This window comes from Podarcis muralis, chromosome 18 (genome assembly GCF_964188315.1).
Source record: "Podarcis muralis chromosome 18, rPodMur119.hap1.1, whole genome shotgun sequence".
In the NCBI taxonomy this organism is placed as follows: domain Eukaryota; kingdom Metazoa; phylum Chordata; class Lepidosauria; order Squamata; family Lacertidae; genus Podarcis; species Podarcis muralis.
In genome coordinates this window covers 501944-526336 of record NC_135672.1, presented here as the reverse complement: position 1 = coordinate 526336, position 24393 = coordinate 501944, and the positions used below count along the sequence as shown (strand labels likewise).

The 24393-nt window shown below is 46.1% G+C and overlaps 1 long non-coding RNA gene across 1 annotated transcript; it reads left to right on the top strand.

Moving 5' to 3' along the window:
* The first annotated feature begins 7541 nt into the window (after positions 1-7541).
* LOC114589999 (uncharacterized) lies at positions 7542-23695 on the top strand. Its single transcript, XR_013391258.1, has 3 exons — positions 7542-7634; positions 14269-14384; positions 22895-23695. It is a non-coding gene; the product is annotated as an uncharacterized LOC114589999 (long non-coding RNA).
* The last annotated feature ends 698 nt before the right edge of the window (positions 23696-24393 follow it).

Here is a 24393-nt window from a genome sequence, read left to right as displayed (position 1 = left end):
TGTTTCAGGCAGCGTCCAGCCTGCAGGGGCCCAAGCCACCAAGTCACCCCCAGGAGAGATGCGTGGATCAGGCCCTCTGCACCCCCCCCTGTAAGTGCCAGCCCCCCCGCGGTGTGGCGCCCAGTGCCAGCCGCGTTTTTTGACTCAACTAAAAGGTTTGGTGAGCCCAATTTTTATTTTTATTTTAAACACGGCTTTCTGTCCTTTTGCCACCCCCCTCAGTGATGACACCTGGGGCGGACCCCAACCCCCCACCCCCCACCCTCCTTTCTCTGCAACTGCAACAGAATAAAAGGACTCAAAACTCCCTTAGCAGTTTCCTGCTGGTCCCCTCACCATTTCCCCAGACGTCAGTCTTCAGGCTTTGCTTTCTCGGTGTCCAATAAGAGTTTTTTCTGATTCACTTGCAGAGAAACCACCAAAAGGCTGTTGGCCTCAACTGCAAAGTGAGGCTGGGATTCTGAGCCGATGTCACAGCCAGGTTCCGATCAGTCCATTTCCTCCAAGGGGGGGGGGGGGACACCTGTTTCCCCTGAGGGTGACCGCTGAACACACCACCCAAGGGGAAAAGAAGGAGAAAAGCAGAGAAATCTTTTAATTCTGTAGCAAGAAAGAATGAGTGCCAGGAGTTTTCTTTTCCCTGCACTCCTCCATTGCCACACCTTTTCATTACTATTATTATGCTAGATCAGGGGTCGGCAACCTGCGGCTCCGGAGACGCATGCGGCTCTTTAACGCCTTTGCCGCGGCTCCGGGGCGGAGGCGAGGGGAGGAGGCGCATGTTCCGCAAAGCCATTTCCGAGCTAGAGAGGAGAGGGGGTTGCGAGCTAACCCCTCCCACACTCCATTCGCGGGGGCTGGCCTTTTGCCCCCGCGAGAACAGGGGAATCCCCGGGCGTGCCTGCAACCCTGCCCGCCAATCGGACCGCCCTCTTTGCCCCGTTCCAGCTCGCACCCTCTCCCTTCCTTCCCCTCGCGGTGTGTGGGATTCCACTCCCGGCAGTCCTTCTCCGCCGTCCTCGCTGCTTTCCTCCCCCCCGCCCCCCGCTTTTCTCCCTCTCTAGCCTCCTCTAGGCGTGGGTTGAAGCTGCGGCGGCCATTTCTTTAAAGGGCACCGATAAGGGGAAATCGTCGGCGCCATCTTTGTGGGCGCACGTGGGAGTCGCGGGAGCGGCCATTTTGGTTGAGGGCTGTAAGCAGGCTGCATTGAAAGGGGGCATGTAAGCTGGTCACTGTTTTGAAGGGGAGTGAAGAACACACACTCAAAAAAAGGTAACTTGTTAATTTAACCTTTATTTCTATGAGGAGGAGTAATTCTGAGGGGTCAAACAAAAAAATAATAAAAAAGTGTCAAAAAAGTTATTTTAAAATGACGAGGATGACATTGGGCCCTCATTATTAATTATTATTTACATCAGGCACTGATTAGGATTTATGGTACACTGGGGCCCTGATTAATTTTCTATGGCATTTTGGGGCATTGATTATTGGGCATAGCAAATTTTGCTATGGGGCCCTCTGATTTCTAGTTGCGTCCCTCTTTTGGACCCCCGGTAGCCCAGCCATGGATAAAGGCAAGAAAAGAAAAATTTCTGAAGAAAACAGAATGTGTAATGATACATGGACAGAATCATTTGCCTTCTCTACTGACAAGACTGGTTTACCAGTATGCTTAATATGTGGTGAGAAATTTGCAAACAACAAAAAGTCAAATATTGCAAGACATTTCCAGAATAAACACACAGCCTTTGCTGAAAAATATCCAGATGGAGATGAGAGACGAAAAGCCATTGCAGAACTTATGAGGAAGGTTGATAGGAGCAAAAATAATTTCAAGAATTGGGTGAAGTCTGCAAATTCCACAACATATGCTAGTTTTGTAGCCGCTCAGGAAATAGTCAAGCACGGTAAGCCGTTCACAGTGTTATATTTGTTTTAAATGTCGCAATGGTTTTGCGGCTCCCAGTTGTTGTTTTTTCTTCGGAAACGGGTCCAAGTGGCTCTTTTTGTCTTAAAGGTTGCAGACCCCTGTGCTAGATTTAATGAACACTCATATCAGAGTGCTCTGTAAATTGGTGGCCATAGTCTTTATATACTAACCTTTTATGCTCTTCCACATCTGTTTAATGCTCCCAAACCCTTCTTTTAGCGTCTTTTAGACTTTTATATATACTTTGTGTTAAATACTTTTTCGCTTTCCAAAACGTTTTACAGACTGAAAATGATTGTACCCCACTCTACTGATGCTGGTCTACTACTGTAATAAAGATTTGATTGATTGATTGATTGATTGAAATGAAGTATCCTATAGAAATGCAATGACTGGACACTAATGTAATGTATTCCCCTCCCCCCCCCCAATTCATACTTTATTACTTATTAATATTAGTAAGAATAATGAAATAAGTCAAGCCAGAGGCTGCTCCCAGCTTAAATTTATATAGCACCCTTCATTGGAATGCTACAAGTTGAATCGTAATAAGAATGAGAGTTTCCACCAATTTGAAGTGATGAAAGTTTAGGTAGGATGCAATCTTGACTAATTAATATAAATGCTTTGTCAGTGGCTGATCTGTAAATTATTTTTACTTGCCCTTTTGATCTTGGCTTTGCTCTATAATGGGGACGTGAATGGGAGGAACCTGAGTTGGAGGCGGAGGCCTCTCCCTATTCCTTCCTGACTGAGCATAAGATGCCTCCTCTTAAAAGGTTTGGCAGGCAGGGAATACAACTTATCTGGCATCGTCTCATTGCTTTCCTCCAATGCTAAACTTGTTGCTTGCTCACTCGTAATCTGGTGATCCACTCAATATCAGTGCACAACATGTCACATCCAGGCCAGTGTAATAAAACCCATTGGTCTCCAGTCAAGGCTTGGCTAAGGTCAGTTGCTACTTTTTGGAACAGAGAGCAGAGCTTACACAATACAGAAATTAAACCAACAGACTACGGAAGATGTCTTAAATGAATTTCTCAGTTTATTGATATACAAAGTATAGGAGAACAAAATGACGTGAAGTGTACTTATGAATGATCCAGCATACATGTAGAAAATGGAGAAAATTCAATAAATAGAAATGACATAACTAGAAACTATTGTTGAATATCAGAATTGATATGGTTAATAGGTAGTTAGGACAAAGGAATCACACTCAAAGACCTAACTCCTCTCTCCCTCCAGCCTATCTTGTTGTGAGATAAATATAACTTCTCAAAGCAAAAAATGATTAAATGATAAAACTTTACAAACTAAGGGCAGTAGACCAGGACTCATTGTAGTCCTTGGCAAAGCAAGGTAGCAAAACATTTCCTCCCATCTTACGGTTCATGTCAACAGGACTACACAAAACCTGGGCTAAGAATGAACACAATCTCTTTCACAGATGGAGAATGAGCAACATGGATGAGCAAGTGTGTTTCCTTTATGCACTTCTGGGCATCGGGAACATGGACTATTTTAAGAATCAGATGTCCCCTTAATTTCTGGTTGTCAGGTGCTCCTTTGTGTTCAGATCAGGCCTCAGCACAATCATGTAGCACTTGGGAAGGAAGATGCAGCCCAGAAGCCCAGCACTGGAGGCCAACATAGAGAAGATCTGCACGGCCACCATGTACTTGCCCTTGGTGCTCAGGTAGGTGGGCACAAAAGAGACCCAAACGCTGCAGAAGACCAGCATGCTGAAGGTGATCAGCTTGGCTTCGTTGAAGGAGCCGGGCAGCTTCCTGGCTAGGAAAGCCACCGTGAAGCAGGTGGCAGCCAAGAAGCCCAGGGAGCCGAGGGCATAGTTTTGCGCCACAGAACTCTGATTCCTCTTCTCCGTTGACCTGATTCCCTGCTGAATAAATCTTCAAAGAAAATGGCAATGGAGTCTGAAATGGGATTCCCCTCGTTAGTTCTAGTTTACATGCCATTTCTTAACGTCGGGTTACAGAGATTCAGATGACGTTAAAGAGTGAGTTTATCAATCAGGTACCAATCAGAAGAAAGTGAATGGTCAGTCTCAACTGCGAAAAGAAGAATGGTTGGTGTAAACCCGAAACGAAGTTAAGAATTGCATTTCAATGGGTCTGCTTTAGGTTTCATTGCAATCAAGGTGGTGAAATAATAATAATAATAATAATAATAATAATAATAATAATAATAATAATAATAATGGTTTCCCAGGCCACTCTGGGCGGCTCCCAACAGAATATTAAAAGCACTATAAAAATCACAGCCACAACATGCATTTAAAGCATTTTGGGAGCTCTAAATTGCAGGTAAAACAACTGGCGGGTGGCCAGCGCCATTTTGGCCTCTGTTGTCCAGGGCGCAGGAGCCGTGGGACGTCGGGAAAAGGGGGAAGCCGTTCTAGGTGCCTCCCAGGGAATGAGGAAAAGGACGAGGTCTCTTCGCGACTTCCTGGGTTATGCGGGTTTATGAGTATAATAATTGGTTGTTATTAGTTTATTAGCAGGCCAGGAGGAAGGTTGCGCAGGGCAGCCTGGGAAGGGCGAGGGAAAGGCTGTGAGGAAAAGCCTTCTCTCTTTCTCCATCGCTCTGCCCCTCCATCAAGTTTAAATGGAAGAATAAGAGAAAAATAAAATGATAAGAAACAGGACCCTTGTTTGTGAGAAGAAGGGGCAGCAAAGCATGCTGGGAAGAAGGACGTGAGGGAAATGAAATGAAACCTAATAAAGGATAATTTATCAATAAAGCTAATAAGTGAAGCCTAACAGAAGACATCTTGGGGCTTATTTATTGAGTTATACATTGGAAAAATGGTAAATTTCAATTACAGGAAACAGGATCCTTGTTTGTGAGAAGAAGGGGCAGCAAAGCATTCTGGGAAGAAGGACGTGAGGGAAATGAAACGTAATAGAGGTTAATTTATCAATAAAGCTAATAAGTGAAGCCTAACAGAAGACATCTTGGGGCTTATTTATTGAGTTATACATTGGAAAAACGGTAAATTTCAATTACAGGAAACAGGATCCTTGTTTGTGAGAAGAAGGGGCAGCAAAGCATGCTGGGAAGAAGGACGTGAGGGAAATGAAACCTAATAGAGGTTAATTTATCCATAAAGCTAAATAGTGAAACCGAACAAAAGACATCTTGGGATTTATTCATTCAGTTATACACTGGAAAAAGGGTAAATTTCAATTACAGGAAACAGGATCCTTGTTTGTGAGAAGGGGCAGCAAAGCATGCTGGGAGGAAGGACGTGAGGGAAATGAAATGAAACCTAATAAAGGATAATTTATCAATAAAGCTAATAAGTGAAGCCTAACAGAAGACATCTTGGGGCTTATTTATTGAGTTATACATTGGAAAAAGGGTAAATTTCAATTACAGGAAACAGGATCCTTGTTTGTGAGAAGAAGGGGCAGCAAAGCATGCTGGGAAGAAGGACGTGAGGGAAATGAAACCTAATAGAGGTTAATTTATCCATAAAGCTAAATAGTGAAACCGAACAAAAGACACCTTGAGATTGATTGATTTGGTTATACACTGGAAAAACCAGCAAATTTCAAATTTATTGAGGCTGGGAATCGACCATTGGCCTGGCAGAGCTGGCAGTGCATGCTGGGAAGTCTGCCCCCCCTCCCAGTGTGGACCAGGCTGGCAGAGGCTGGCGGGAGTCGCAGGGCCTTTGGAAGGTGGCCCCTTCCCCTCCGAGGGGATCTCAAAGCCTGGCTCCATGGCCCTCCTGCCTCTGCCTCCGCCAGGGACACCAGCTGCACTCTGCACGCCCTCAGAGGCCGGAGAGGCTGGCAGGGGCAGGGCCTCCAGGTGAGGCCAGGAGAGAGAGGGGCCCCTGGGGGGATCTGCACTCTGCACGCCCTCAGAGGCCGGAGAGGCTGGCAGGGGCAGGGCCCCCAGGTGAGCCCGGGAGAGAGAGGGGCCCCTGGGGGGATTTGCACTCTGCACGCCCTCAGAGGCCAGAGAGGCTGGCAGGGGCAGGGCCCCCAGGAGAAAGAGGGGCCCCTGGGGGGATTTGCACTCTGCACGCCCTCAGAGGCCAGAGAGGCTGGCAGGGGCAGGGCCCCCAGGTGAGCCCGGGGGAGAGGGGGGCCCCTGGGGGGATTTGCACTCTGCACGCCCTCAGAGGCCGGAGAGGCTGGCAGGGGCAGGGCCCCCAGGTGAGCCCGGGAGAGAGGGGGGCCCCTGGGGGGATCTGCACTCTGCACACCCTCAGAGGCCGGAGAGGCTGGCAGGGGCAGGGCCCCCAGGTGAGCCCGGGAGAGAGAGGGGCCCCTGGGGGGATCTGCACTCTGCACGCCCTCAGAGGCCGGAGAGGCTGGCAGGGGCAGGGCCCCCAGGTGAGCCAGGGAGAGAGAGGGGCCCCTGGGGGGATCTGCACTCTGCACGCCCTCAGAGGCCGGAGAGGCTGGCAGGGGGAGGGCCCCAGGTGAGCCCAGGAGAGAGAGGGGCCCCTGGGGGGATTTGCACTCTGCACGCCCTCAGAGGCTGGGGAGGCTGGCAGGGGCAGGGCCCCCAGGTGAGCCTGGGAGAGAGGGGGGCCCCTGGGGGGATCTGCACTCTGCACGCCCTCAGAGGCTTCGTAGTCTAAGCTCAGGGGGCTGCCTGAACCAGCATCTCTCTGGAGGGGTTTCTTCCCATTGGTCAACATCCTTCTTAAATTGTGGTGCCCAGAACTGGACACAGTATTCCAGGTGGCGTCTGACCAAGGCAGAATGGAGCTCAGTCTTGTAAGCCACTGGGATTAGTAGCAATATAAGTAATAATAATCACAACAAGATAGTAATATTAGACTTGGTTAACAAATGTTTTTAAGAACATTGTTCACACATATTTATACTGATTAGCTCTGTGTGCATTGCAATCACTTATTCATTGTTGTGCGTAGTAATTTTAAGTGCATTCTTAATATTACAATCAAGGTGCAATACTTTTAAAATGCACGTTTTCTTTAATTATAAACACAGAAATAAATGACGCTCTCAATTCATCGGATGATGACCTGGGCCACAAAGAGGGAACCAGGCAGAGGGCCTTCTTGGTGGTGGCGCCCTCCCAGCCGATGTCAAGGAAAGAAACGACTACCTGACTTTTAGAAGACACCTGAAGGTAGCCCTGTTCAGGGAAGTTTGCAATGTTTGATGTATTTATCGTGTTTTTCATATTCTATTGGGAGCCGCCCTGAGTGGCTGGGGAAACCAAGCCAGAGGGTGGGGTAGAAAGAAATGGTGGTTGTTGTGACACTAGATTGAATGAACACTCATCTCAGAGTGCCCTGGAAATGGAGGGCCAGAGTCTTTTATATACTAACCTTTTATGCTCTTCCACATCTGTTTAATGCTCCCAAACCCGTCTTTTCGCTTCTTTTAGACTTTTATGTATACTTTGTGTTTTAATACTTTTTAGCTTTACGTTTTACAGTTTGGAAATGACTGTACCCCACCCTACTGATGCTGGTCTACTACCGTAATAAAGATTTGATTGATTGAAATGAAAAATCCTATAGTAATGCTGTGATTGGACACCGAAATAATATAATACAGGGTGATTCATAATGAAATATACATTTTCCAGATCCTGTAAGACAGGCGCCGACACGGAAAACAGCTGCGAACCGTGAGGTAGATGTACTGATACAGTTTGTCTTCCGCGACTGAGGGAAGTGATGGAGGTGAGAGTGCGCGTGTCACGTGACTAGTCAGGCGAAATGGCGGCGTCTGGAGTGGAGAAGGCGTTTTGGGTTCTTGAATTCAGCAAAATGGAGTTTGTTGTGCAACGGCATTTTTGATTGTGATGTGTGTCGTGTGACAAAGGGTGCACACATAGAACATCTGTGACTGTTTCTAAAATACTTTAAACATTCCCCTACAATTCTGTCACAGGTAACATGAAATATATTATATTCTTTTTTATAGGGTGTTGAAACTGTATATTTTATTATGAATCACCCTGTATAATAATATAATTATATTATATTATATTAATTATATGATATTATAATACATTCCCCCAAATTAATATTTCATTACTAATTAATATTAGTAATAATAATGAAATAAGTCAAGCCAGAGGCTCCTCCCAGCTTTGCCTTGCCCAGCCTAGTGGGCGTGACCACTCTCCACTAAACCCCGCCCCACCTCTCCCCGCTTTCCACTGCTGCCTTTTGTGACCCATTGCCTTCCCCAGCTCTACTCTCCCCACCTCCTTTCACAATGACTCGCCCAGATTGGCATAGGCAGCCTGCCACTCCCATGAGCGCCGGAGTTCCCGCTCCCCTCTCTTCCCGCCTGCCTCGCCCGCCCCTAACCCTATTCCTAACCCTGGTCAATGCAATAAAGTTCACTGGATCCCAGTCAAGGCTTGGCTAAGGTCCGTTGCTACTCTCTGGAACAGGGAGCAGAGCTTACACAATACAGAAATTAAACCAACGAACCACAGAAGAGAACTTAAATGAATTTCTCAGTTTATTGATATACAAAGCTTAGGAGAACAAAATGATGTGAAGTGAGCTTATGAATGATAGCGCATAAATGCGGGAAATGGAGCATAGAAAATTGAATACATAGAACTGGCATAACCAAACAGTATTGTGGAATATCAGAATTGATATGGTTAATAGGCAGTTAGGACAAAGGAATCACACTCAAAGACCTAACTCCTCTCTCCCTCCAGCCTATCTGGTTGTCAGATAAATATAACTTCTGAAAGCAAAAAATGATTAAATGATAAAACTTTACAAACTAAGGGCAGTAGATCAGGACTCATTGTAGTCCTTGGCAAAGCAAGGTAGCAAAACATTTCCTCCCATCTTACGGTTCATGTCAACAGGACTACACAAAACCTGGGCTAAGAAGGAACACAATCTCTTTCAGAGATGGAGAATAAGCAACATGGAGGAGTAGCTGTATTTCCTTTAGGCACTTCTGGACATCAGGAACATGGACTATTTTAAGAATCAGGTGTTCCCTTAATTTCTGGTTGTCAGGTGCTCCTTTGTGTTCAGATCAGACCTCAGCACAGTCATGCAGCACTTGGGAAGGAAGATGCAGCCCAGAAGCCCAGCACTGGAGGCCAACATAGAGAAGATCTGCACGGCCACCATGTACTTGCCCTTGGTGCTCAGGTAGGTGGGCACAAAAGAGACCCAAACACTGCAGAAGACCAGCATGCTGAAGGTGATCAGCTTGGCTTCGTTGAAGGAGCCAGGCAGCTTCCTGGCTAGGAAAGCCACCGTGAAGCAGGTGGCAGCCAAGAAGCCCAGGTAGCCGAGGGCAACGTAAAACATGGCCACAGACCCTTCGTTGCATTGCAGGATGATCTCTTCCACCTGGGAGAGCATGTCGGGCTCTGGGAATGGGGGAGAAGAGCCCAGCCAGATGGTGCAGATGAGAACTTGCCTCCCAGAACAGGAGATGACAATGGAGTTGGCCAGACTCTTGCCCAGCCATCTCCTCACCCTGTTCCCGGGCTTTGTGGCCAGAAAGGCCAGCACCACCGTGATGGTCTTTGCCAAGACAGAAGAAACAGCAGCTGAGAAGATGATGCTGAAGGCCGTTTGTCGGAGAAGGCAGGTCTCTTTCCTTGGGCGCCCGATGAAGAGGAAGGAGGACAAAAAGGAAAGCAGGAGGGAGACGAGGAGGATGTAGGAGAGGTCCCGGTTGTTGGCTTTGACTATGGGAGTGTCCTTGTATTTAATGAAGATTCCCAACACAATGCCTGCTGTTAAGGACAAGAAGAGGGCAATGGAAGCTAACACCATTCCCAAATATTCTTCATAAGCCAGGAAGATGATAATCTTGGGGGCACATTGATTTCTGTCCTTGTTTGGATACTGATCTTCTGAACATTTGGTGCAATGTTCTGCATCTGAGGAAGAGGAAAAAGAGTGGCTGCAGCATCAGTTACATCCCTAAGGATCTGTGCTCTGCTACGTTTTGAAAAACTCTGTGGTGGACCTCAGGAAATAAGAATGCTAAATGAGGTAAAGCAAAAATTGTGAGGTAGGATAAACTGAGTAGCAATGAGCACTCCACTTCTGTTAACTGCATTGTTTGGATCCTGTCTAATCCTGAAGAAACAGCTCTTTAACTTGACATTTGAAATGCAGTTTTCTGTTGCTTCCATGCAATGTTCATAGTAGTGAGATCAAAACAGTCCATTGATTATATTGTAATAATTTTCATTTGAAATATTTTATTTTTTATTGTGCTTTTGCTATTAAACATTTGCTGGTTTGCATCACCTGTCCATTACTCTTTATAAATGTCAAAATGATTTCCTTTTTGGTGTGACTTGGTATGAAAAATAAAAAAGGAATGCTTTATGGGCATTCCTCTCACAGCTGCCCACTTTCAACCCCAGAGATGTCTTCCTCATGGTCATTCCTATCAACTCACTTCCTGGATGTAATAAAGTTGATTAATCCTAAAGAAGTTGAGGAAGGAGCCCCAATATCTGCAGAATTCTCACAAAAAGTGTGTGAGACTGGATTACTGCCCAGTGTTTACTCTCTCTCGGAATACTGTAATGGTTCTAGGGGTTGCTCGTGCATAAATCGGCGCCACACCTTGCTGAGTTGTCTGAGTGAACCCTTTCTGTCCGGAGAGCCACTCACCTGTGGCTGTCTCAATCGCTGGCAGAATCCGTCAGTGGGCGTTTCTTGAACTTCTTCCAGCAAAGAAGCTCTTTGACACCTAGTCTCCGCCTACTCTCCCTGCGCGGAAGCCTTCTGCGCAGGGAGGGTGTTGGCAGCGGAGGACCCATGCTCTCCCTGCAGGTCTCTGGCGAGGAGTCATGGAGCCACCTCGCCGATTCCCCAATCTGCCCCCCTTCTCCACTGGTGCTACGCTGATTTCCTTCCCCAGAAGATGGGCTGCTTCTCTCCCTCCCGGGACGCTCTCCAGAATCCCTCTGGAGCCCTCCCTCTCGCTCTGGCTCCGATGGCAGTTCCCTGACAAATACCTTCCCCTTGGAGTCACCCACCTTCCTGGGCGGAGAAGGTCCCTTCCGCACACCGAGCACAAGCATAGCAGCAAACGGGCTTTCCTTCCAGAACCACCTTGGCATATCCAGGTCGACATCTTTCTGTACACCTGGAACGAGGTACGGCCTAACCAGAAAGACAAGAAGGTGCAACAAAGAGGAACAGTTAGGAGTATTTGTGGGTATGTAATTCACTCATAGGGTAAATTGAAACTGATCTCTGGACTGCAGCCTTTGACCCCTCATCAGGGTCCTTTCAACCCCCCACTGACCATTGGGGTGACCAGAATATCTTGTTCTTCGTTCAGGACAACTGAGGTTTGCGCCACAGAACTCTGATTCCTCTTCTCCGTTTACCTGCTTCCCTGCTTAAAAAATCTTCAAAGAAGATAGCAATGGAGTCTGAAATGTGATTTCCCCAATTTTCAGGATTCTGATAATCTCTCAACCACTAATTTAGATAAATTTAATATGACTTTTCCAAATATTGGTTTCCCTCACTCTGTTCTTGAGGGATGCAAGGTTTCCTCTTGTCGCTGATCTATTTCCCTAGTTATTTCTAGTTTACATGCCATTTCTTAACGTTAACCTTATATTACAATAGGGTTGTTGTTTTTTTAAATTATCATCTTTCACCAACAACTGTGAATGGTGTCTTCTCTGAGGACCTCTGGGCTCTATGCTTTCTGTGAGCATCCCAAATTTCCCACCTATCTCAGCTGCTGTGGAGTGGCCGTTGCAGCTGTTATTGGACGGTCAATACATCATTGGTCAACCTGATATAGTCATTTTGCAGCAGTTGTTCAAGGAAAAGCATATTCAGGATCTCCTAGCCTCCCCTCTCTGTGATTCCCCCTACCTTGTTGAATTTCTTGGGCCACTCAATGGCTTCTGGGTTAATGGTGAACTTTATGCTAGCAGACGTCTCTCTCCTTATATTCCCAATAACGACACAAGACTTATTGGGAGAGATCACCCAGTTCACAATATCAAAGTCTGCTGGCAGCTCCCAGTTCTCATCCAAGCACAGCCTGCCTCTGGAAGTATTCAAACACTGGATTTCTCTCAAGAAAGGGTGAAGCTGGAATGACAGGGGAAAGCACCAGCACTGAGAAACCTGGAAGCCAAGATGGATATCTCAGTCCTACTCACTTCAATCTCTTATGATTTGGGGCCTGGGTGTATCTCATGTAGACTGGAATTCCTATTCAGCCATTTTTATTACTACAGACCCTGCAAGTGCCCCAATTTTCCAGGGATGTCCCTGGATTAGAGTCAGTTTTTCATTTGATCCCGAAATTCCCCACTTTTCCTTTTCTTCATTGGAGAAAAGTTGGCAGATGTGGAGTTATCCAACCCACAAGCCGTCCAATCCTGTATCGGGAATTTTAATATGTTTTATATTTTAGTATGAATTTCTTTATTTTGGGAGCTGCCCAGAGTGCTGAGGCAAGCCAAAAAGATGTGTGGGGTATAAACAGTGATATATTTCTAGCAAAAAGGGTGCCGGAAATCACCATGAACACCTCCCTCTGAGAATGGCAATGGTACCCGCCTGAGAGGTGCCAGAATTGAGTTTGAGTGAGTCCCGACCCCCCAGTAAAAAAGCCCTAGGTATCAACAGTATCTGTATAGGGACAGATGGTATGTCCCTATTTTCATCAGAGAAATGTTGGGCGGTCTGCTACTATTACTAATACTAATAGTAATTATGATATGTTGCAGGTCTATCCCCAGTCAAGATCAGCATCTGTGTGGAGTGCAGTTTGCAAAAAGGGGAAGGAAATACCTGCCACGGCTGTAGCCTTTGGGGTCCCCATTGCTCTCCTTCCTCCACCATCAGCCTCCTCTGGGATCTCGAGGAAAGCGAAGCATGCAAGGCCTGAGCCACAGCTTGAACATGGATGTAAGTGCCATAGCTGTCTAGAGACAGGGCTCTCTCATGCACCCCTTGGGATAATGGCTCCAGTTTCTCCTCCTCTTTGCATCTTATCCTGCCTTTCACGGACAACAAATGCTTTGAATATGAACACTGAAATGCTTGATTGAAATAATCCCTAAGATTGAACTGCAATTTGTCACCTTTGCTGCTCCTTATTCCGGTCTGAATTGCAAAGGACAGAGAACCATGGAGGTGCTGGAATAAATTTGGAGGGATGTAAAAGCCATTTCTGATTTCTAGCAAAGATGTTGTGATCCAGACTTTTGCCCCTATTTCCTTCTCATAGATAAAGTGTATTGCCATGAGGATTACGATAGTCTGTGAATTGGTTATATAGGAAACAAATACCCCAACTTGTCTCCATAGGAAAAAAGGTTCCCCAGGCCTGATAAATTGACCTGGATCATTTTCTGGTACTCTTTTTGATAAAGCAATGCAGATCCCTTTGCTGAGCAGCAGAGGTTTCACAGCGCTCACAAATCTTTCTTCACTGTCATTGTCTGGAGTGAAGAGGCCAATCCACGTCCATCCAAAATGCAGGAGCAATTCAACAATCCCCTGGTACTGACTTTCCTCTTTGGGACTCATCCGGTAGACAAAAGGGAACAGGGTTTTACCTTCGAGAACCTGGGAAGTGAAGCCATAACTGATCTAGCAAGCAAAGCAAAGATCAGCAATTTATTTTACTTTCAGCATAATGGGTATTTAATCATCTGAATTGCCTGATATCTAAATCTCTGCTGGCTGAGGCTGATGGGAGTTTTAGTCGGAAACATCTGGAGGTGCCAAGTTGGTAAAGGCTCAGTTTTGAAAAAGGGATGTTGAATCCATAGCTCAGGATTTTCCCATTTTGAAAAATATCCTCACTTGACCCCTCCCAAGAGAAAATAGAATTTTACACAGTTGGAATTCTCTGTGCTTCCATGCTCTCCCACTACTTACCTGTGGGATTTTGTAGATGCCTGACAAGGCTGAAATCACTCTTGAGATGAAAGTGTTGCTTCTTTCAAGAACAGCCAGCAGCTGATTCTGTTCTCCACAGTGATAATTGGGAATATTGCATCCACTGCCTGCAAGCAGCTCTAGCATGGCGTCCGAAGTCATCCTTGCATCAAAATAGTTCTCATAGATGTTGTAGCCCAGGGTGATGTTGGGTAAGAGCCTGAGATCCTGGTTGATCTCTTGAATGGTGAACAGGAAAGACAACATGTGCCAGTAGAACCTAGGTGCCTCCCTGCAATAAATGAACCCTTTAAACAGAGTGCAACTGGCATTCGTATGAATGGGGGTGGGGACATTATATGATCCACAAAGATTAATATTTGTTTGTTTCTTTGTTTTTCCATCCTTCTGCATTGACATCAAATCTTTTCCTGTCTAGCATAGAGGAAGAATTTGGAAATCTCTGCTCCATTACAGCACCTTTGAAGCACACAGAGCTGTTCAACAGTGGAACGGACTCCCTCCGAAGGTGACCATGTGTCATGGATGCTTCAGGTGAGATTCCTCTGGGTCCCTTCCATCTCTACCACTCTATGATTCTATTCTACTGTGGTTTTATGAGTAAGAAATGAAGGCGCCCCTCAAAAATTGTGATATACTGGGAAGTTGCTGCAAAGGCTGCTTTTCTTGCAGTGGTCTTTGGCTTCTTCCAAGGGGCTAGACTATAGGTAGGTAAGAGACCATTTTATTGACGGAAGAGAAGCACCAAATACCTCAGTCCCCTTTTACTTACATATGGGGCCTGGTGGCTTGCAGGTTTGACTGTGTGGTAAAATTATAATTTTGTCCATATTCTGGATCAGAAACTACACGAATGAGCACACCTCCCTTTACTAGAATCTTTTACTAGACACCCCTCCCCAGCTCCCAGCTCCTCCAACAGCAAGCCCAATGGTCAGGGCAGGGTAGTCCTGCAACACCAGCCCTTGGCTCCCCAGCCCTGAGAAAGGGGCTATTTCCTTGATAAACAGGAACCATTATAAGGAGTGGAGGACCATGAAACCATCTGCATATAAGTGCATACACTTCAGTCCTGGCGAAGGGTGTCTGAGAAAAGTTGTATGGCGTTTCCTCAACAAAGCGTTTTGGAGAGATGATCCCACTGATGAAAAAGTGTCCAGGCCGGTAGTAATTGCGAGCATCCGTTTGATCCCTGACCAGATTCAAGGGGCATTTCGCCTTGTGGTTCTTGCAGACTCCAAAGGACATAATGAGCAGCAGAAGCAGCAACAGAAGGAGCAGGGATCTCATTCTGGCTCTGCCTCCTCCGCCTCTTACCTGCCAAGGAGGCAAAGCAGAAGAACCCAAAGACTCTTGCAAGGCCAGACTGCCTGGGCTTTCCCAATCTGGGTGGCTTTCAACTCTACCTTCTGAGCTTGGAAGCACAAGGCAGGCACCTCCCTCTTTCTCCAGCTCTGCATCTTCACTCGGTCTGTCTCCATCACAGGAAATATTCTCTGCACCAACTTTTTCCCCCCAGACACAGTGCAATTAATATTGTCATGTTGCTTTCCGAGGCTCATGCAATCTACAGAAATATCTCCTGAGCTTTCAGAAGATGAGAAGACTATAATTTTTATTATTCCAAGTGGAATAAGTTTCATCACAAAAACTTTCTGGAGTCTTGAATGGCTCAAGCAGCAGGTGCAGAGCTGGAGAAAAACATGGTGCACAGAAGTCAAGGGGTGTGTTTGGGAGTTGGAAGTTTGGCCTGAACCTTGCTCCCAAGGACCAAAGAAGGAGCTGGATCTGACCATGGACTCTCCTTCCTTGGAGGTTTTGAAGCAGAGTTTGGATGGCCATCTGTTAGGGATGATTTAGCATTGCAGAGGGTTGGACTAGAGGACCTTGGGGTCCCTTTCCAAGTCTCCCATTCTATGATTCATTGGAGGTTTTTAAGAAGAGGTGGGAAGGTCAGGGATGGACAACAGCCAGATGAAGGAGTCCCAGCCTTGAATCCCGGGCATCCTAAGCCCTTTTAAAATGTGGGGGTTTGGGGGGGACATTATTGGGGTGTTGTTTTTATTTTGATTATATATGTTGTGGTTTTATATTTTGATTTTGTTCTGTGAACCGCCCTGAGACCTCCAGGGAGAGAGCGGTATATAGATTCAGTACATCAATAAATAAAGGAATAAATATGAATAAATAAAAATGAATAAATGAAGAATGCTGAGAAATGCCATCCTCAGTACTGTGAACGGGATACATGGTGGTGGGATCTTGTTTCCTGGAGGCTGCTAGAAACAGAGACTGGTGGAGCCTGCGATGGGGAGGGTTTTCTCAAGCCCACCGTCTGGCCACTTTGGGTGGGTCTGGGCTGCTTGATTCCTGCCGCTCTCTTCTGGTTCTCCCCTGGAAGGGAAGTAGCACCTTGGTGGCTTTGAAGCCATTTCAAGTGAATTTCCACCCCATCTTTGAAAGGCTTCTCCAACAGAGGGAAGCTCTCTGGGGTTGGTGGAGGGGAGAAAGGTTGCTCTGAACTTTTGACTCTCCCTTCCCCTTCGACATGTTCTGCGGAAGGAGAGCTTCTGTTGCACATGGAGCCAACTTGCTCCTTGACTTTGAGCAGAAACTTCTCTACTTGTAAACAATTGCATGTGCAGAAGCCAGGTGTGACGGAAAAGTTGGTTCCATAAGTATTTCTTTTTTACTTTTATCTCCTGCCAGGAAATGGTGAAAGAACAGCAGCCTCTGATTGGCTGAAGTTCCAGGAGGGAGAGTTTAAAAAGAGAGACGTTGGAGTGAGACAGGGAGTTGGGCTGTTGAGGGTGGTGTGGTTGGTTGAGTTGAGCTGGTTGAGGAAGGAGGTTGGGAGTTAGGTAGGGAGATAGGATAGGAGTGAGGTTGAAATACAACGAGGGTTGAGGAGGCAGAGTTGGTTCTGGAGAAAAGGTCCACTCCACTGTACAGTGAAGGACTGAGTGTAGTGTCTGAGTGTAGTGTCCTGCGGGAGTAATAGGACCAGATCTTGCTGGGAGACTGAGGCTGAGACAGAAGTAGGAGCTGAGATCTACTTAGGTCTCAAACTCGCCTGCAGGGGAGAGACTCTTCTGAGGAAAGAAGAGACTTCCAAAACCCAGTGAAGGAAGGGTGCGTGTGGTGAACCCTTAAGACTGTTACTGAAAGTCCCTCAGGAGCTGGATTTGTTAAAGGGGTGGGTAACTGAAGGAAAAGAGGGACGCGGGTGGTGCTGTGGTCTAAACCACAGAGCCTAGGGCTTGCCCAGGTCGGTGGTTCGAATCCCCACGACGGGGTGAGCTCCCGCTGCTCGGTCCCTGCTCCTGCCAACCTAGCAGTTTGAAAGAACATCAGAGTGCAAGTAGATAAATAGGTACCACTCCGGTGGGAAGGTAAACGGCGTTTCCGTGCGCTGCTCTGGTTCGCCAGAAGCAGCTTAGTCATGCTGGCCACATGACCCAGACATGCTGGCCACATGATCTGCGGACAAATGCTGGTTCCCTCGGCCAAGCGAGATGAGCGCCGCAACCCCAGAGTCGTCCGCGACTGGACATAACTGTTAGGGGTCCCTTTATCTTTAACTGAAGGAAAGTACCGCCTTAGAAAGGACCAAACTATCAAGCTGAAACCTGTGAAAATGAATTGAACTAGCGTATTATTATTGAAGTAACCTAAGTTTCTCCACTTGTATTATACTACCTTGTTTTAAAATAAATCTTTATTGTTATTTGAAAAACATCTGCTTGAGACTCCAGCTCACTGGTTATCCCCCACACCCAGGTCCCCTACAGAATACTCTGGGATAGTTAGCATTGGTTTTAAGGGTGGTTCAGTGAGGTGGGGGCAATATATGTAAGAAAGAGCAGGCACATTGAGGCGCCAAGCCCGTGGCACCAGGCTAGCATTCTAGCAGTTTTATTATTCTTTATCCATTTATTTATTAATATTTACTTCTTTCTTACTTACTCATTTCATCTCTTGCATAAAATCCACGTACCACAGGGTTAGGCCAATAACTCCCAAAGCGCTTTATGTAACAATCATAAAAAGTTTACAAACTTACTTCAGAACATACAAAAAGTTAAAATAATAAAACAGACTCAAATTACCTCAACTTCCTAAGAATCTGGGTGGATCCTTAACGAAAATATATTTTTTATAACAATAAATTTAATAAAGTCTCCATAGATATTCCAAAACACCTTTCTTCTTATACAACTGGTAAAAATAAATACATAATTTCTTCTTGACTCCCCACCTCTCCTTTCTCGATGTTTGTTTTTATTACTCCTTTTTATCAGATGTTTTAAAATATATATGCTTTTATTATGTAAGCCCCGATGTCGTATTTCAATAATCCTCTGCCTTTGACTTCATGTATGGATGATGGTTTGACAGATAATATATCCCTGATCTCCATTCTTCCTTAAACAATCCATCATTTTGGATGGTCATTTTGGATGGTAATTTTAGCAGGTAATTTCACCATTTCAGCATATTCCCCCAGTTTCATAAGCCATTCCTCCTTGGTGGGGAACTCTTTCCATTTCTGTGCATATAAAGTTCTAGCTGCTGTGGTTGCATACATACATAAACTAGTCAGCTTTCTTAGGACCTTTACTAATTAATTTTATATTGCACCCTTCATTGGAATTCTACAGGTTGAATTGCTATAAGACTGAGAACTTAGTAAGCTTTCCACCAATTTGAAGTGTTGAAAGTTTAAGTAGGGTGCAATCTTGGCTAATTAACCTATTCTAAATGCTTCATTAGTGGCTGTTCTGCCAATTATTTTCACTTCCCATCTGATCTTGGTTTTGCTCTATAAATGGGGCCTGAATGGGAGGAACCTGAGGAGGAGGAGGAGGAGGACCTGAATGGGAGGAACCTGAGTAGGAGGAGGAGGACCTGAATGGGAGGAACCTGAGTAGGAGGAGGAGGACCTGAATGGGAGGAACCTGAGTAGGAGGAGGAGGACCTGAATGGGAGGAACCTGAGTTGGAGGAGGAGGACCTGAATGGGAGGAACCTGAGTTGGAGGAGGAGGACCTGAATGGGAGGAACCTGAGTAGGAGGAGGAGGAGGAGGAGGACCTGAATGGGAGGAACCTAAGTAGGAGGAGGAGGCCTCTCGCTCTTCCTTCCTGACTGAGCATAAGATGCCTCCTCTTAAAAGGTTTGGCAGGCAGGAAATACAACTATCTGGCTTCGTCTCATTGCTTCCCTCCAATAGATGAGTAGCTGTGTTTCCTTTAGGCACTTCTGGACACTGGGAACATGGACTATTTTAAGAATCACATGTCCCCTTAATTTCTGGTTGTGAGGTGCTCCTTTGTGTTCAGATCAGGCCTCAGCACAATAATGTAGCACTTGGGAAGGAAGATGCAGCCCAGAAGCCCAGCACTGGAGGCCAACATAGAGAAGATCTGCACGGCCACCATGTACTTGCCCTTGGTGCTCAGGTAGGTGGGCACAAAAGACACCCAAACGCTGCAGAAGACCAGCATGCTGAAGGTGATCAGCTTGGCTTCGTTGAAGGAGCCAGGCAGCTTCCTGGTTAGGAAAGCCACCGTGAAGCAGGTGGCAGCCAAGAAGCCCATGTAGCCGAGGGCAACGTAAAACATGGCCACAGACCCTTCGTTGCATTGCAGGATGATCTCTTCCACCTGGGAGAGCATGTCGGGCTCTGGGAATGGGGGAGAAGAGCCCAGCCAGATGGTGCAGATGAGAACTTGCCCCCCAGAACAGGAGATGACAATGGAGTTGGCCAGACTCTTGCCCAGCCATCTCCTCACCCTGTTCCCGGGCTTTGTGGCCAGGAAGGCCAGCACCACCGTGATGGTCTTTGCCAAGACAGAAGAAACAGCAGCTGAGAAGATGATGCTGAAGGCCGTTTGTCGGAGAAGGCAGGTCTCTTTCCTTGGGCGCCCGATGAAGAGGAAGGAGGACAAAAAGGAAAGCAGGAGGGAGACGAGGAGGATGTAGGAGAGGTCCCGGTTGTTGGCTTTGACTATGGGAGTGTCCTTGTATTTAATGAAGATTCCCAACACAATGCCTGCTGTTAAGGACAAGAAGAGGGCAATGGAAGCTAACACCATTCCCAAATATTCTTCATAAGCCAGGAAGATGATAATCTTGGGGGCACATTGATTTCTGTCCTTGTTTGGATACTGATCTTCTGAACATTTGGTGCAATGTTCTGCATCTGAGGAAGAGGAAAAAGAGTGGCTGCAGCATCAGTTACATCCCTAAGGATCTGTGCTCTGCTACGTTTTGAAAAACTCTGTGGTGGACCTCAGGAAATAAGAATGCTAAATGAGGTAAAGCAAAAATTGTGAGGTAGGATAAACTGAGTAGCAATGAGCACTCCACTTCTGTTAACTGCATTGTTTGGATCCTGTCTAATCCTGAAGAAACAGCTCTTTAACTTGACATTTGAAATGCAGTTTTCTGTTGCTTCCATGCAATGTTCATAGTAGTGAGATCAAAACAGTCCATTGATTATATTGTAATAATTTTCATTTGAAATATTTTATTTTTTATTGTGCTTTTGCTATTAAACATTTGCTGGTTTGCATCACCTGTCCATTACTCTTTATAAATGTCAAAATGATTTCCTTTTTGGTGTGACTTGGTATGAAAAATAAAAAAGGAATGCTTTATGGGCATTCCTCTCACAGCTGCCCACTTTCAACCCCAGAGATGTCTTCCTCATGGTCATTCCTATCAACTCACTTCCTGGATGTAATAAAGTTGATTAATCCTAAAGAAGTTGAGGAAGGAGCCCCAATATCTGCAGAATTCTCACAAAAAGTGTGTGAGACTGGATTACTGCCCAGTGTTTACTCTCTCTCGGAATACTGTAATGGTTCTAGGGGTTGCTCGTGCATAAATCGGCGCCACACCTTGCTGAGTTGTCTGAGTGAACCCTTTCTGTCCGGAGAGCCACTCACCTGTGGCTGTCTCAATCGCTGGCAGAATCCGTCAGTGGGCGTTTCTTGAACTTCTTCCAGCAAAGAAGCTCTTTGACACCTAGTCTCCGCCTACTCTCCCTGCGCGGAAGCCTTCTGCGCAGGGAGGGTGTTGGCAGCGGAGGACCCATGCTCTCCCTGCAGGTCTCTGGCGAGGAGTCATGGAGCCACCTCGCCGATTCCCCAATCTGCCCCCCTTCTCCACTGGTGCTACGCTGATTTCCTTCCCCAGAAGATGGGCTGCTTCTCTCCCTCCCGGGACGCTCTCCAGAATCCCTCTGGAGCCCTCCCTCTCGCTCTGGCTCCGATGGCAGTTCCCTGACAAATACCTTCCCCTTGGAGTCACCCACCTTCCTGGGCGGAGAAGGTCCCTTCCGCACACCGAGCACAAGCATAGCAGCAAACGGGCTTTCCTTCCAGAACCACCTTGGCATATCCAGGTCGACATCTTTCTGTACACCTGGAACGAGGTACGGCCTAACCAGAAAGACAAGAAGGTGCAACAAAGAGGAACAGTTAGGAGTATTTGTGGGTATGTAATTCACTCATAGGGTAAATTGAAACTGATCTCTGGACTGCAGCCTTTGACCCCTCATCAGGGTCCTTTCAACCCCCCACTGACCATTGGGGTGACCAGAATATCTTGTTCTTCGTTCAGGACAACTGAGGTTTGCGCCACAGAACTCTGATTCCTCTTCTCCGTTTACCTGCTTCCCTGCTTAAAAAATCTTCAAAGAAGATAGCAATGGAGTCTGAAATGTGATTTCCCCAATTTTCAGGATTCTGATAATCTCTCAACCACTAATTTAGATAAATTTAATATGACTTTTCCAAATATTGGTTTCCCTCACTCTGTTCTTGAGGGATGCAAGGTTTCCTCTTGTCGCTGATCTATTTCCCTAGTTATTTCTAGTTTACATGCCATTTCTTAACGTTAACCTTATATTACAATAGGGTTGTTGTTTTTTTAAATTATCATCTTTCACCAACAACTGTGAATGGTGTCTTCTCTGAGGACCTCTGGGCTCTATGCTTTCTGTGAGCATCCCAAATTTCCCACCTATCTCAGCTGCTGTGGAGTGGCCGTTGCAGCTGTTATTGGACGGTCAATACATCATTGGTCAACCTGATATAGTCATTTTGCAGCAGTTGTTCAAGGAAAAGCATATTCAGGATCTCCTAGCCTCCCCTCTCTGTGATTCCCCCTACCTTGTTGAATTTCTTGGGCCACTCAATGGCTTCTGGGTTAATGGTGAACTTTATGCTAGCAGACGTCTCTCTCCTTATATTCCCAATAACGACACAAGACTTATTGGGAGAGATCACCCAGTTCACAATATCAAAGTCCGCTGGCAGCTCCCAGTTCTCATCCAAGCACAGCCTGCCTCTGGAAGTATTCAAACACCGAATTTCTCTCAAGAAAGGGTGAAGCTGGAATGACAGGGGAAAGCACCAGCACTGAGAAACCTGGAAGCCAAGATGGATATCTCAGTCCTACTCACTTCAACCTCTTATGATTTGGGGCCTGGGTGTATCTCATGTAGACTGGAATACCTATTCAGCCATTTTTATTACTACAGACCCTGCAAGTGCCCCAATTTTCCAGGGATGTCCCTGGATTAGAGTCAGTTTTTCATTTGATCCCGAAATTCCCCACTTTTCCTTTTCTTCATTGGAGAAAAGTTGGCAGATGTGGAGTTATCCAACCCACAAGCCGTCCAATCCTGTATCGGGAATTTTAATATGTTTTATATTTTAGTATGAATTTCTTTATTTTGGGAGCTGCCCAGAGTGCTGAGGCAAGCCAAAAAGATGTGTGGGGTATAAACAGTGATATATTTCTAGCAAAAAGGGTGCCGGAAATCACCATGAACACCTCCCTCTGAGAATGGCAATGGTACCCGCCTGAGAGGTGCCAGAACTGAGTTTGAGTGAGTCCCGACCCCCCAGTAAAAAAGCCCTAGGTATCAACAGTATCTGTATAGGGACAGATGGTATGTCCCTATTTTCATCAGAGAAATGTTGGGCGGTCTGCTACTATTACTAATACTAATAGTAATTATGATATGTTGCAGGTCTATCCCCAGTCAAGATCAGCATCTGTGTGGAGTGCAGTTTGCAAAAAGGGGAAGGAAATACCTGCCACGGCTGTAGCCTTTGGGGTCCCCATTGCTCTCCTTCCTCCACCATCAGCCTCCTCTGGGATCTCGAGGAAAGCGAAGCATGCAAGGCCTGAGCCACAGCTTGAACATGGATGTAAGTGCCATAGCTGTCTAGAGACAGGGCTCTCTCATGCACCCCTTGGGATAATGGCTCCAGTTTCTCCTCCTCTTTGCATCTTATCCTGCCTTTCACGGACAACAAATGCTTTGAATATGAACACTGAAATGCTTGATTGAAATAATCCCTAAGATTGAACTGCAATTTGTCACCTTTGCTGCTCCTTATTCCGGTCTGAATTGCAAAGGACAGAGAACCATGGAGGTGCTGGAATAAATTTGGAGGGATGTAAAAGCCATTTCTGATTTCTAGCAAAGATGTTGTGATCCAGACTTTTGCCCCTATTTCCTTCTCATAGATAAAGTGTATTGCCATGAGGATTACGATAGTCTGTGAATTGGTTATATAGGAAACAAATACCCCAACTTGTCTCCATAGGAAAAAAGGTTCCCCAGGCCTGATAAATTGACCTGGATCATTTTCTGGTACTCTTTTTGATAAAGCAATGCAGATCCCTTTGCTGAGCAGCAGAGGTTTCACAGCGCTCACAAATCTTTCTCCACTGTCATTGTCTGGAGTGAAGAGGCCAATCCACGTCCATCCAAAATGCAGGAGCAATTCAACAATCCCCTGGTACTGACTTTCCTCTTTGGGACTCATCCGGTAGACAAAAGGGGACAGGGTTTTACCTTCGAGAACCTGGGAAGTGAAGCCATAACTGATCTAGCAAGCAAAGCAAAAGATCAGCAATTTATTTTACTTTCAGCATAATGGGTATTTAATCATCTGAATTGCCTGATATCTAAATCTCTGCTGGCTGAGGCTGATGGGAGTTTTAGTCGGAAACATCTGGAGGTGCCAAGTTGGTAAAGGCTCAGTTTTGAAAAAGGGATGTTGAATCCATAGCTCAGGATTTTCCCATTTTGAAAAATATCCTCACTTGACCCCTCCCAAGAGAAAATAGAATTTTACACAGTTGGAATTCTCTGTGCTTCCATGCTCTCCCACTACTTACCTGTGGGATTTTGTAGATGCCTGACAAGGCTGAAATCACTCTTGAGATGAAAGTGTTGCTTCTTTCAAGAACAGCCAGCAGCTGATTCTGTTCTCCACAGTGATAATTGGGAATATTGCATCCACTGCCTGCAAGCAGCTCTAGCATGGCGTCCGAAGTCATCCTTGCATCAAAATAGTTCTCATAGATGTTGTAGCCCAGGGTGATGTTGGGTAAGAGCCTGAGATCCTGGTTGATCTCTTGAATGGTGAACAGGAAAGACAACATGTGCCAGTAGAACCTAGGTGCCTCCCTGCAATAAATGAACCCTTTAAACAGAGTGCAACTGGCATTCGTATG